The sequence below is a fragment of the Mobula hypostoma genome, chromosome 5 (genome assembly GCF_963921235.1).
Source record: "Mobula hypostoma chromosome 5, sMobHyp1.1, whole genome shotgun sequence".
Taxonomy (NCBI): Eukaryota; Metazoa; Chordata; class Chondrichthyes; order Myliobatiformes; family Myliobatidae; genus Mobula; species Mobula hypostoma.
In genome coordinates, this window is record NC_086101.1 from 182,918,280 (window position 1) to 182,931,127 (window position 12,848).

Below are 12,848 nucleotides of genomic sequence, written 5' to 3' on the forward strand. Positions count from 1 at the left end.
ATCAAAGGATATGGCGAGAAGGCAGGCGCATGGGGTTTAGTGGGATCCGGTATCAGCCATGATGGGATGGCAGACCAGACTCAATGGGCTGAGTGGCCTAATTCTGCTCCTATGTCTTATGGTCTCATGGAGCTCTGACTCAACGGAGCTGTGGTAATGTCACAGCAGTTGTAAGCCCTGCCTGTAACTCTTGACAGAAATCCATGAGTCTCATCTTGATACATGATCCTACATGTATCTATTTATTTATTGAGATACAGTGCAGAATAGGCCTGCTGGCCCTTTGAGCCATGCTGCCCAGCAATGCCCTGATTTTACCCTGGTCTAATCACAGGACAATTTACAACGACCACTGAAGCTTATAATTGGTACATCTTTGGACTGTGGGAGGAAATCTATGTGGTCACGGGGAGAATGTACAAACTCCTGTCAGGCAGTGGTGGGAATTGAACCCATGTTGCTTGTACTGTAAAGTGTTGTGCTAACCACTATGCTGCCATGCCACCCGCAAGACAAAAAGCCTCAGAAATTCTTTTAATGATTTTTTTGCATGAATTTACTTGCAAGATGGTGTACTTGGACATTGCGTGCTTTAGAAAGCATATCTTATGAAGAAAAGTTGAGCAAGCTTGGGCTTTTCTCTTTGGAGTGACGGAGGATGAGAGGAGACTTGATAGAGATGTACAAGATGAAGACAGGCATTGACAGAGTGGACGACCTGCACCCTTATCCCAGAGCGGCAATGACTAATACAAGAGGGCATAATTTTAAGACGATTAGAGGAAAATCTAGGAGGGATATCAGACATAGAAATATTTTACAGAGAGTGGTAGGTGTGTGGAACGTATTGCCTTGGGAGGTGGTAGAGCCAGATGCATCAGGGAGATATAAGAAACTCTTAGATAGGCACATGGATGAATGAAAAATGGAGTACTGAAGTGTTAGATTGATCTTAGAGTAAATTATAAGGTCAGTACAAAAATGTGGCCTCCAAGAGGACCATAACCTTGTTGTGGTTTGGAGGCTTGTGTGCCTCAATGACCCAGCGAGCTATGCTAGCTGGAGTCAGGGCCTTGTGCATTGGCTTTTGGTAGGGTCGCCCATGCCAAACAGGGTAGAGGTTAGACTAGGAGTGACCCACCAGCCCTCCAGGTTTTGGGCTTCAGTTCAGGGCTGAATAAAACTGTTATGGAGACAACATTGAAGTATCCTTCTATACTGCAAAGAAGGACCTTCATTGCTGCCCTAAAGACCAATAGCGTAATGGATAGTAAGTACAACATTGTGTGCTGAAAGGCTTATACTGCGCCCTAGCAACACACACAAAATGCTGGAGGAACTCCGTAGGCCAGGCAGCATCTATGGAAAAAAGTACAGATGATGTTTCGGGCCAAAACCCTTCGGTGGGATGTATAAAATTTGTGTTGCTCTTTTTTCTAGTGCCTGCAGATTTTCTCTTGTACTGTGCTGTACTTCTCTATGTTCTACGTTCTATGAGGTTGACATTTGTAGTGCACCATACGAAGGTGAAATTCAATTTCTATCTTCTTATCTCCTTTGAATTCAAAAGTAACTGCTAATCAACAAACTCCACACTGCTCAGAGACTTACGTTATCACTTTATGACAGTGGATTCCGTCACTAACTATTGCAAATCAGAGTTGTCATGTAAAGAAAAGGCCACGAGTTGTATTCCTGATGTAATGATGAATATCTGGCAGAGCACAGGGATTGAAGGTGCCAAAAAATTAGTACAGCCACGCTCCATTGAACACCATTCATGTTATGGACATGAAAAATGTCATCTATATAATGCAGAATTTCAGGGTTGAGTGATGTGAATGGTAATGCTGAATTAATGTCTTGCAGTTTATACTCAATTACATCTTAGGGGTCAAAGGAAAGTTGCACAGAGACAAAACTGCTTAAGAAAAGATGGTACATTTTGTCAGCACCATGCAATCTTCTAGGGCACACTCTATGGGCAAGGGCGAGGGTCTTTTAGTAGAAAAAGCACAACTTCAGTAAAAACACTCACATTATTGAAGATTACGGATACATTACACATATCCTCTGAGATTAAAAACAGAAACTGCTCTAAGCATTTAGCAAAGTGATATCCTCGTCGATTTGATTTGGCACACTTACTCTATACTTCAATGTACAGTACTGTGCTAAAGTCCGGGGCACATATATATAGCTAGGGTGCCAAAGACCTTTGCACAGTACTGTATTTGTCAACGTGAAGCAGAGAGCGAGTTCGTAAGAGCGGGAGTAAAGGACGTTGGGAATGGCGATGGTGGAGTATCACAGGAGGGGTGTGGGACAGGTGGCAAAGAAGGAGTGCCTGGGTTGGGGGTGGGGGTGGGAGTGGGGGGTGGTGTGGGTGCAGACACACCCAGCCCTGTGACACCAGGCAAGGTCATTTGATTCCAAGCAATTGGTTTAGTGATCATTACAGAATGTCTCTCTGGTGCTTCCTGCTCCCTCCCCTCTCCCTTCCCTTTTTCCCAACCATGATTCCCCTCTCCCTGCCCCCTTCCCACTCTCAGTCCACAATCAGAATCAGGTTTATCATCACTCACATATATCATGACATTTTCTTTTTGCAGCAGCAGTACAGTACAACACATAAAATTATAGCGAGTGTGCCCAAGACATCATGGGCAACTGCTCTGCCCATGATCACAAGAAACCAAAGAGAATTGTGGACACAGCTCAGCATATCACAGAAGCCAGCCTCCTCTCCATGGACTCAGTCTACACATCTGGTCGCCTCGGTAAAGCAGTCAGTAAACAAAAGGACAATAACTGCTGGCATTTTCTGTGACATCTCATCCGACAGATGGAGATAGTGCATTTGGATAGTCCAGGTGCCATAGCATCCTATAAGTAAAGGGCAAGGCTGTGGTAAAGAACGAGGAGAGCAGGTAAGGTAGTCAACACCAGCAGAGGAAACACTTCCATCATTTTTGCTGAGGGAAATTTGACTTGATATCTGCTTGAGAATTGAAAGGTACTGCCGGGGGAAGATTCACTTTAGTTTGACTGAAGAAGATAGGGGAGGAAAGGAAATGGGCAGCACATCACAAATGGAAACATCACCAACGATAATAAATAAGGCAACATATTGAACCATCGGAATTCAATAGGTCCAGTTTTAAAGAGGAAAATATCATATCTGAGCACGAACCAACAGTCTGATGGGACTACTGTTGTATAATAAAGGTTATATACTGGCAAGTGGAAGCAATAGGGTATACAGGTGCAACACCCACAAAATGCTGGAGGGACTCAACAAATCAGGCAGCATCTGTAGAGTGGAATCAACAGATGACATTTTGGGCTGAGACGCTTCAACAAAGTTCATAATTCAAAATAAATTTATTATAAAGGTACATTAATGTCACCATATACCACCCTGAGATTCATTTTCTTGTGGGCGTTCACAGTAAATACAAAGAAACACAATAGAATAAATAAAAAACTGCACACAACAAGATGGACAAACAGCCAATGTGCAAAAGACAACAATCTGCAAATACAAAATATCAGCAAAATAATAAATAAACAAACAAATAAATAAATAAGCAATAATTATCAAGAACATGAGATGAAGAGTCCTTGAAAGTGAGTCCATAGGTTGTGGAATTAGCTCAATATTGAGGTAAGTGAAGATGAGATGAAGATGGTTCAAGAGCCTAATGGTTGAGGGGTAGTAACTATTCCTGAATCTGATGGTGCAAGTCCTGAGGCTCTTGTACCTGCTATCTGATGGCAGCAGTGAGAAGACAGCATGGCCTGGATGTTGGGGATCCTTGATGATGGATGCTGCTTTCCTATGACAGCATTCCTTGTAGATGTGCTCAATGGTAAGGAGGGCTTTATCCAGGTTGGACTGGACTGTATCCATGATTTTTTGCAGGCTTTTCTACTTAAGGGCATTGGTATTTCCATACTGGGCCTGTCAGTATACTCTTCATCACACATCTATAGAAGTTTGTCGAAGTTTTAGATGACATGCTGAATCTTCGCAAACTTCTAAGAAAGTAGAGGCGCTACCGTATTTTCTTCGAATGGCACTTAGATGCTGGGCCCAGAACAGGTCTTCTGAAATGATAGCACTGAGCAATTTAAAGTTGCTTACCCACTCCACCTCTGATCCCTTGATGAGGACTGGCTCATAGGCCTCAGGCTTCCTCTTCTTACAGTTAACTTTCTGACATTGAGTGAGAGATTGTTGTCGTGGTCCACTCAGCTGGATTTTGAGGCTCCCGCCTATATGCTGAGTTATCAGCACCTTTGATATGGCAAGCAACAGTCATCAGCAAACTTACATATGGCATTAGAGCTGTGCTTAACTCACAGTCACAAGTGTAATGTGAGTAGAGTAGGGGGCAAAGCACACAGCCTTGTGGTGCACCTGAGCTGATGCTGAAGTTGTTCCCAATCCAAACTGACTAATGTCTGCAAGTGTAGAAAATAGAGGAAAAGGACAAGGGGCAGAAACCAAAATTGGAAGGTGGGGCTGAGGGGAGGAATACAAGGTGGCAGGTGATAGGTGAGTCCAGGTGAGGAGGAAGGTGGATGGGAAGGGTTTGATTGGAGACGGTGGAAGATGGAGGGTGTTGGAGAAGGAATATTTTAGGAGAGGAGAGTGGAGTAAAGGGAAGGAGGTGGGGAACCAGAAAGAGGCAATGCAAAGGAGAAAAGAAGGTAAGGGAAGACCTCCAGAATGGAGAAGATAAAATAAAAGAGGATGGAGGAAAGAGGGGAGTGGTTACAGGAATTTAGAGACAAGTGAATTGATTACTATAGAGTCATAGAATCTTAGCGCAATACAGCATGCAAACAGGCCCTTTGGCCAAACTTGTCCATGCTGACCAAGGTGTCTACCTCAGCTAGTCCTATTTGCAATTGTCTCCAGTTACAGGGACCTGAATTGGGAATTAGTAGTCATCTTGTGATCTTGCGTCAGGAAAGGCTCAGTTGAAAGAAATCTCACCCATCATGGAAAAACATGGGTTTAAGAGCAATCTAGTGAATGTAATATGCATATCAGCTGGCATGTGTCCGAATGTAATCCTACTCAGAGTCAGAACTAGGTTTGTTATCGCCCACACCCAGGGATATTCAGCAGACGCTGGAAATCTTGAGCAATGCACACAAAATGCGGAAGAAACCCAGCAGGTCAGGCAGCATCTACGGTGGGAAATGAACAGTCAATGTACCGGATTGAGTCACTTCATCAGGACCTTGGAAAGTGTCTTGGGCTGTAACTTCAACTGTTCATTTCCCTGCATAGATGCTGCCGGACCTGTTGAGTTCCTCCAGCATTTTGGGTATGCTATCATCATAAATGCAGGTAAGGAAATTTGGAGTTTGGCTGTAGCAATACAGTGCAAGGAATAAAAATTACCATCAGTTAAAAAAATAAAGGAATAGAGCAAAAGAGGAATAGTGAGTTTATAGACTATTCAGAATTCAAAAGACACAACACTTTTGAAGGTAAACAATTCTTCCTCATCTCAGTCTTAAATGAGCATCCCCTTCAATGTTCTCTCTAATTTTTTTTTTACAGCTGTGCAGACCAATCACTTCTCTGAGCAGAAAGTTTTTATGTGGCCTGAAAACTGCTTGGCACTTTGAATGTTTTTTTCATAATATGCATACTGTGAATATTTAGAATGAAAACAGAAAAAAACACCATTTTGATTGTACTTGTTTATTGAAGGGTATAATAAAATATAGTACACCAAAGAAAATCTTTTACATTTTGCAAAATCACATGGCGTTGGCGTTCATTGGGCTGATAGTGTTGCAAGGACGTGGCTGGGGACAAACCCAAGAGCAGGACACAGGCACGGAGACAGGGTTGTGAGGCGTTAGCGCAGCCACAGACATGGAACAGGTATTCAGGAGAATCTTTACACGGAGACAAGGTTTACGTAGATTATCCAGGGAATGGTGTGGAGCTTAGAACTGACAGTCCTAAGGAATCAGGAAACGAGGTTTACACACACTGGAATAGACCAACGAACTGACGAAGCATGACAGTGACGCCAGGGTTCTTATCCTCAGTTTGCTGATAGAAAGTAGGTATGCTGTAAACCTGTTTCTTGATTCCTTAGGACTGTCAGTTCTAAGCTCCACACCATTCCCTGGATAATCTACGTAAACCTTGTCTCCGTGTAAAGATTCTCCTGAATACCTGTTCCACGTTTGCGGCTGCGCTAACGCCTCATGACCCTGTCTCCGTGCCTGTGCCCTGCTCTTGTGTTCATCCCCAGCCACGTCCTTGCAACAGAACGAACTGGCCAAGAATGAACCCAGCGGACAAGGACCCCGTGCAACAGACCTTCGCCAGCCAGGGCTCCCTACTGGGCGTACATGATCAACTGCTCAGAGAAGTCATGAAAGATCTTCGTGCCCTGTCCGAGGATCTAAAGAAGGTCAGTGAGCAGGTTTACTGGGTATCTGCTCCCTTTACTCCGTCCCTTCCAGGAACCCAGTCTGACCAAACCGCACAGCCTGTGATGGCTATGTCCCTTGGGTCGGCAATACCATCCCCTTGGGAGCCGTACGTACCCGAACCGGGACCCTGCGCTGGGGACCTAGGGAAGTACCGAGCCTTTCTGCTACAATGCTCCTTGGTTTTCGAGCAACAGCCACGTATGTACACCTCGGACAGATCGAAAATTGCGTATATCATGGGGCTGTTACGAGGGGATGCCTTAGCATGGGCCACCACGATCTGGGACAACCGGTCAGAGATCTGTTCCTCCTTCTCCTCCTTTGTCTCTGAAATGAGGAAGGTTTTTGAACAGCCCATTCACGGAAAAGACACTGCTAAGCACCTGCTGACTCTCTGTCAAGGTTCGCGAAGTGTAGCTGAATACTCCATTGAGTTCCGAACATTAGCGGCCGATTCTGGATGGAATGACGAGGCACTACAGGAAGTGTTTTGACAGGGTCTATCTGACAAGATAAAAGATGAATTAGCGGTAAGGGATGACGCGAACACCCTGGACTCCTTGGTCTCTCTAGCTACCAGGCTAGATAATCGACTTCGAGAGCGTCTGAGAGAGAAAACCGGTCACCCCACTCCTTGGGTCACCCCACGGCCCATTTTATCATCTTCAACCAGCCCTAATCTCCCTCTACCTTCCATTCCACGCAGAGTTCTCGCTCCTACGGTTCTGGTGAGTCAGATGACGCTCCCTTCAGTTCCCCAAACCCGAATGCAGATCCAGGCCACCGTGAATTACCAGCAACAGTCCCTGCCTCTCTCCACCTTGGTGGACTCCGGTGCTGAGGGAAATCTGCCGGACGAGGTCATAGGCTCCTGGGCCGGAATACCTCGGGAACCGTTAAGTACCCCTCTGGAGGCCCGGGCGCTGAACGGAAAACTTCTGGCTCGGGTCACCCACTGTACGCCACCCTTGACCTTGATTCTGTCCAGAAACCATCGAGAGAAGGTTCAATTTAATTTCATCCATTCTCCTCAAGTCCCTATAGCTCTAGGATACCACTGGTTGAACCACTACAACCCCTATATCAACTGGTCTACCGGGAGGATAGCCAGCTGGAGCCCGTTTTGTCACGCCACTTGTCTGCGGTTGGCTCCATCCCCTAGGGAGGCTACCGCAACCTCGCCTGTCTTGGAACCCCTCGACTTGTCCAGAGTTCCCGCAGAATACCATGACTTTGGATAGGTATTCAACAAACAACGGGCTCTTTCCCTGCCTCCGCACCACCTATATGACTGATAGTTTATTATCAATGAGCTACCGACTTCCATTCTGTGTTTATTGTTACAATTTGTAACAGTGCGGCAGCTTGAAACTGACAATGTAAATACAGTGAAGATCTAAAATGTTTCAAAGTAAAGGTTGTCGTATATTTATTATTTAGAATATTTATGGATTGTATTCATTAACACATAATTATGGGGTATTTCACAATTATATTAACAGAGATTTCAAAATTATATCAGCATAATTTCAGAATTATATTAACATTATATAAAATAAAATTTCAGCTGTGTAGCAACAAAGGCTATGCATGCAGGAGATTTTCAGTTACTGTGCTGCCGAGCACCCGCACAACTTAGCGGAGATAGTGATTCCCTTAATCTATATCCTTTGGTCTGAAATTCTCCTATAAAAGGAAATAATTTTCCTGCATTTATAGAGTCATACATAGAGTTATATAGCAGAGAAACAGAGCAACACTGCCAGCCCACCAAGGAATCTTAAATGTTTCAATACGGTCAACACTCATTCCTCTAAACTTGCATGTCGAAGTCCAAGCATTTTAGCCTTTGTACACGAGACCTAGGATCAGTCTGGTAATCAACTCAATCAGTCTGCAAAAGTGTCTGTGACCATTGACCTACACTCCTCATGATTTTATAAACCTCGGTAAGGTCATCCCTCTGCCTTCTAATATCCCAAGAGGGAAAAAAATACCCAACCTATCCGGTCTAACAGGAGAAGGCAGGGCTTAGGAGGGCCTAACGGTGACTTCTTTGCTTTCATCTTCAGAAACAGTTCTATTTCCATCTTTAATATCTCTATTTTTCCCTTTCAGGGTTCTTTTGAAGAACCTGACATGGAGTTACACACTGATTACAGTTCTTTGTGGGAATGGGACCCACTCTCGGGGTTTCACAACTTACCGTTGTTGTTCGACACGCCAAAGGCTTGGCCTAAGAGTCCGGCTCGGATTCGGAAGCCTGGGATCTCAGGGCTCTGGAGATGGGTGGATTGAGGGTTGGTGTCACGACAGGAGACCTGTGTGTCTTCGGGTGGGGGGGGGTGGTCAGAATATCTGCAGTTGTGTGCCCAGCTTTTTGGGTACAGAGCTCAAAAACCGTGACATGGCAGACTTTTAACATCATAAACCAGCCAGTTGCTTGTTATGTCTCCCCGCTCTCTGGGAAAATGGAGACACTTCTTTCTCCCTTATTAGGGAGCGAGAGAACTTGCGGTGTCGAATATTGGGTGAAACGCCAAGTCTTTGGGGTAACTACAAGTCTGTGTCTTTGCTCACGCTTGAGTGCTTGGTGGCGGGTGCTGATGCTTTTTTTGCTTGTGGGGAGAGGGGGGATTGATGCTCACTGCCACTTACACATGGGAGGGGGGAGCTGGGGGGAGGGACTTTGGGGTTCTAACATTTAACTGTTGTTCATTCTTTGGGGCACTCCTCTTTTCATGGATGGTTGCAAAGGAAAAGCATTTCAGGATGTATATTGTATACATTTCTCTGAAATTAAATTGTACCTTTGAACTTTTGAACTTAAAGAAAGGCCCAGCTTATTCAAAGCAACATACACAAAATTATGGAGGAACTCAGGAGGTCAGGCATCTATGCAGGAGAATAAAGCATCAACATTTTGGGTCAATACCCTTCCTCAGAACTGGAAAGAAGGGGGAAGAAGCCATAATGAGAAGATGTGTGGAGGGGAAGGAGTATGAGCTGCCAGGTGATAGGTGAGGCCAAGTGAGGGGAGAGGTGGGTGAGGAGTGAGGGGAGAGGTGGGTGGAGAGTGAGGGGATGGAGTGAGAAGTTTGGAGGTGATAGGTGGACTTCAGCCTATCCAACCTCTCCTTATGTCAAAAAAAGCCCCAGCCTATCTAGTCTCTTCTTACATCAAATGAACCCCCAGTCCATCCCCTTATACTCAGGCTCTGCAGTCGTAGTGAATGCATTTAGAAATGTGTTTTATTGACTGCAAAGTGCAGAGTTGTGAAAAACGTGCCAGAAGTCTTAATCAAGTTAACCCAGTGCCTGATTATTACTCACAATCCCACCTGAAAGTTCGGATTATCAGAGATTTTGCATCTCATTATCTTCCTACATTCAGAGTTGTTTGAATTTAGGAATAAGAAGGAGGCCGTTTGCTCCCACGAGCCTGTTCTGCAATGCAATTACATTGCGGTTGATCTGTATCATAACTCCATCAGCTCAACACCCCTTGCAAAAAAATATATCATTCTTAGTTTAGACCCTGACCTTTGGGCAAGGTTGTATGGAAGACCGGCAGTTGCCCATGCTGCAAATCTCCCCTCTCCATGCCACTGATGTTGTCCAAGGGAAGGGCACCAGGGCCGATACAGCTTGGCACCAGTGGTGTCGCAGAGCAATGTGTGGTTAAGTGCCTTGATCAAAGACTCAACATGCTGCCTCAGCTGAGGCTTGAACTAGTAACCTTCACCAGACCGACGCCTTAACCACTTGGTCATACTCCTTACTTGGCCGGATTCATGCAACACGAACAACATAGTAGCATAGCGGTTAGCATAACGTTTCACAGTGCCAGTGATCAGCAATTGCAGTTCAATACCTGCCTCTGTCTGAAGGGAGTTTGTACGTTCTCCTCGGGACCACGTGGGTTACATTACAAAGGTGTACCGTATGTCAGCAGTACAGTAGCATAGCAGTACGAAAGCATAACACTTCACCGTGCCCGCCAACGGGGTTCAATTCTCACCGCAGTGAGGAATATGGAGTTATCTGCAAGGAGTTTGTTTGTTCTTCCTGTGACTGCATGAGACTCTTCCAAGTGCTCTGGTTTCCTCCCACATTCTGAAGACGTACAGGTTAGGGTTAGTAAGTTGTGGGTGTGCTACGTTGGTGCCAGAAGTGTGGCAACAATTGGCCACTGAGTCTATGTCCCTTTATCATGAGTTCAGGATGTCTTTATTTTTACCTCTATCTACAATTTTTAAAAGCCCATTCACAGACCATGAGCCATAGAGCAGAATTAGACCATCTGGGCCATGGACTCGGCTCTGACTCAATGTCTGACAGGTACGTGGATAGCAAGAGTTTAAACTACAGGGGATCCCAACTCTTTTCTATGCCATGGACCAATACCATTAACTGAGTTGGAAACCCCTGGTTCAGAAAGTTTGGACAAAATTCTGACAAGTGAGTCTAGCTTGTACGGGGCATCTTGGCCGGCATGGACCATTTGCTCTGTATGTATGCTGTATGACCCTTAAGTGTCTGGATGAGCACTTGAATCACCCTGGAATAGAAGGCCATGGATCAAGTCCTGGGAGATGGAAGCAAAGTGGAAGGGTACCCACAGGAGGATGGGCCAAGTGGCCTGTTTTCATGGTGTACACTTCTATGACTCTATGAACTTTAACATCAGCCTTAGAATTTCATCAAGGTGTTGACTGTCACATACACTCCAGGCTCACCTTCCTTGAGATGTCAGTGTAGGCTTTTGATGTATAGCATGCAGATAATCTTTACTAATTATTAAAAATTTTACATTGAGAGATGGAGACTGTCCTCATTTGCATTTTAAGAACATAGAACATAAAACATTACAGCACAGCACAGGCCCTTTGGCCCACAATGTTGAGCTAATCTTTTAACCTGCTTTAAGATCAATCTAACCCTTCTCTCCTACATAATCTTCCATTTTTCTATCATGCATGTGCCTATCTAAAAGTTTCTTAAATTCCCAGAGAGTTGTGGATCTGTGGAATGCTCTGCCTCAGAAGGCAGTGGAGGCCAATTCTCTGGATGCTTTCAAGAAAGAGTTAGATAGAGCTCTTAATGATAGCGGAGTCAAGGGATATGGGGAGAAGGCAGGAACGGGGTACTGATAGTGGATGATCAGCCATGATCACAGTGAATAGTGGTGCTGGCTTGAATGGCCTACTCCTGCACCTATTGTCTATTGTCCATTGCCTCGAATGTATCTTCCTCTACTACCGCCCATCCACTCATCCACCAATCTCTGTGCAAAGAACTTATCTCCGACATCCCCCCTATATTTTCCTCCAATCACCTTAAAATAACGCACCCTCGTATTAGCCAATTTCACCCTGGGAAAACTTTTCTGGCTATCCACTCGATCAATGCCTTTTATCATCTTGTGCACCTCTATCAAGTCTCCTCTCATCTTCCTTCACTCCAAAGACTAAAGGCCCAGCTCACTCACAAGAAATGCCCGCGGCTTAATCAGAAAATATCTGAGAAGCAGTGGTTATCTTGTTAATCTGGTCTGGGGCAAGGGTGAGTTTCATTGTGTGTGGAGGTATGGAGTATGGGGTAGGGGGAGTAATGGGAAGTGTTCTTGCTCCTCCTCTTGGCTGATAAAGGACGTCAACGATCCCAGGATAGGAAGACCAGTCTCAGTTTCACAACTTGGTTCCCATTCTGCACCATCCCTTCCCCTATCACTTCACTAATCATTAAAGTTAAGACATGTCTCGATCATATAATCAACCTACCACTCTGCTCCATATTTACTTATTTATTTGGCAGGTATTGTACTTGACGGTAACAGGCCCTTCCAGCCCGAGAGTCCAAACCACACAATTACATTTACGTGATCCATTAACCTACTAACCCGCACGTCTTTGTAATGTGTAAGGAAACCACAGCATTTAAAGGTAACCCGTGTGGTCCCAGGGCGAATGTACAATCTCACTACAGGTGTTGATAGGAATCTATCAATTTACATTCTACAGAGGCGTGGTTGAGAGTGTGCTGACCTTTTGCATCAGAACCTGGTACTCCAGCTACAATGCTGTCGACAAAAAAGCCTTGCAGAGGGTGGTTAGGGGAGCAGAGAAGGTTATTGGGGTCTCCCTACCTTCTGTCCAAGACCTCTTTCAGTGTCGATGCCTCCAGAAGACACGGTACATCATTAAAGACCCCTCACACCCTCTCCATGAACTGTTTGTTCTTCTGCCATCAGGCAAATGTTACAGGAGCATCAAAACTAAAACCACAAGGCTACTAAACAGCTTCCTCCCACAGGCAGTCAGACTGCTAAATAGCTGCTCCACCTGACTCTGCTTTGGACACTTTTAACTTGC

At 45.0% G+C, this 12,848-nt stretch overlaps 1 protein-coding gene across 4 annotated transcripts in view; it reads right to left on the reverse strand.

The window, feature by feature from the left end:
• Positions 1–12,848, reverse strand: part of galntl6 (polypeptide N-acetylgalactosaminyltransferase like 6) — a 1,306,113-nt gene that overhangs the window by 142,112 nt on the left and 1,151,153 nt on the right. The gene's annotated exons all lie outside the window — the stretch shown is intronic.